Genomic DNA, 2,076 nt, shown 5'->3' on the forward strand with positions numbered 1-2,076 from the left:
ACACCCCGATATTTTTTTTTATTTATGTATTATATGTAATGATTTGATTTATTTTCTGCTTGTGAGAGGCGAGGGGACTCACGTTCAGAAAGCACCCCGATTGTTTAATGTATATTTTATATAAAATGTTTTTATTTATTTTCGGTTTGTGAGAGGCGAGGGAACTCACGGCCAGAAAGCATCCCGATTTTTTTTTCATGTATACATTCTATAAAATGATTTTATTTATTGTTAGTTTGTTAGAGGCGAGGAGAACTTCTTTTTACTTTTTTATTCCCAAATTTTTGTGTTAGTCATTTTCGGTGGTTTTTTATGCCTTTCAGGCTTTTTCCACCTGTTTCAAGTTCAAAATGCTGTAAACAATTAATTCTTAATTCTAAGGTACTAAAATAAAAATTTCAACCTATATAATTATGCTAAGAAATAATCTTGAATGTAATTAAACTGAGGTCGAACACATGATTAATTTGCATTACATGTAAAGAATTTAAACAAATTTCTTTCTTGACTGAAAAGTCAACTATTTGGTAAAAAATTTACTTTTTTGGATGACTTCAACTGTTTATAATAAAAAAAAACTTTTATCTTTTTTTTTTAAATTCATTATTTTAGTTGAAGACTGAAAATTCAACTGTTTTGTGAAAAATTTTTTAATAAAAAATGTAAGCCTTTTTTATGAAGATTCATAATTTTAAATGAAAATTCATCTCCTTCGTTAAAAATTTAAGGATTTGGTTGCAACTTTGTTTTTTTTTTATTTTTAGTTGAAAATGAAACAGTTTTGTTACACCGTTCAATTTTTAAAATTGTCAATTCGTCAATAAGACTTTTGGTTTGGATTTATAAATAAAAATGTAAAAATGAATCATATAAAGCGACTTAAAATAAACGAATTGAAAGTTGAAAGTTGAATAAAGCATTGAAAGTAAGTTTATATTTTTTAGCCAGAAGTCCTTGAACTATTCCTTTTAAAAATAAGTTTACACTGTTTTGTAAAAAAATCATCTTTTTGGCTTTGAAATTCAACAATTTAAAAAGAATCCTTATTGACTAAAAAGTCAATTCTTGTGTAAAATTAAGATCTTTTTGGATGAGTTCAACAGTTTTTAATCAAAAATTAAAACTTCTTTTGTTGTTGAAGTTTTATCATTTTAGTAGAAAATGTAATTATTTTGTTGGAAATTTGTTATTCTCTTTTTTTTAGTTGAAAATTCAATTATTTTGATATTAAGTTAAGTTCTAACATTTTCAATTGGCGAACTAAAATTTTTATCTCTAAATAACAATGCAAAAATATTAATCTGGAACAACTTAAAATAAAAACAATGTAACTTTTATTTCAAACAGTTTTTAGTTAAAAAATTAATTTAATCGTTCTATTTTTAATATTACGAACTGAAATTTTTGTGAATTATTATCATTTTGAACCTTAAAAATAATAGCGTTATTTGTATTTTTTAACCAGAAATCTCTAAAATGTTAGTCATAAAAAATTTTGAACGGTTATTTCATATTTTAAAATAATTTAATTAAAAAAATTGTAAAATTAAAAGGTGTTAAAAGTTTGTGTTTTAAACGTATGAATTATTGAGCGTTTAAATGAAATATTTCTGAATTAAAAAATTTTTTCAAAGCAATTGTATGTATTTCTGAATTGGATCAGAGATTTATAAAAATATATATATAATTCAGATCTAGGACAGTCCATTATAAACAACAACTAAAAACTATACAAATTTGAACAGAGTTGTTAGAAATAAAAAGCCTTGATTATTTAAAATTGTAATGAGCTAAATTTTAAGTTTGAACGCTACAATTTTAATTTAGAAGAATATTACAAATTAATTTAAAACTTGAAATTATTTGAAATAATTTGAAACACCATGTAGATTTTTGCAGATTAAAAAAAAAAGCTTTTGAGAATTGTAAAATATTCAAAAAGAAAACAAAAATTGTTGTGATTGCTAAGAAAAGTGAAAATGATTTTTTAGTTTGAAAAATTAATTTTAAGTGAGTATTTGAAAAGATTTTAAAAATTAAAAAAAAGGAATCAGGACGATTTTAAGGCACTTTTTT

General features: G+C 22.8%; 1 protein-coding gene across 1 annotated transcript in view; it reads left to right on the forward strand.

Annotated features, from left to right (window-relative positions):
- The window catches only part of LOC117174439 (putative uncharacterized transmembrane protein DDB_G0290641), a 72,312-nt gene that overhangs the window by 30,700 nt on the left and 39,536 nt on the right, over positions 1-2,076 (forward strand). The window lies entirely within an intron of this gene.

The sequence above is a fragment of the Belonocnema kinseyi genome, chromosome 6 (genome assembly GCF_010883055.1).
Source record: "Belonocnema kinseyi isolate 2016_QV_RU_SX_M_011 chromosome 6, B_treatae_v1, whole genome shotgun sequence".
Taxonomy (NCBI): Eukaryota; Metazoa; Arthropoda; class Insecta; order Hymenoptera; family Cynipidae; genus Belonocnema; species Belonocnema kinseyi.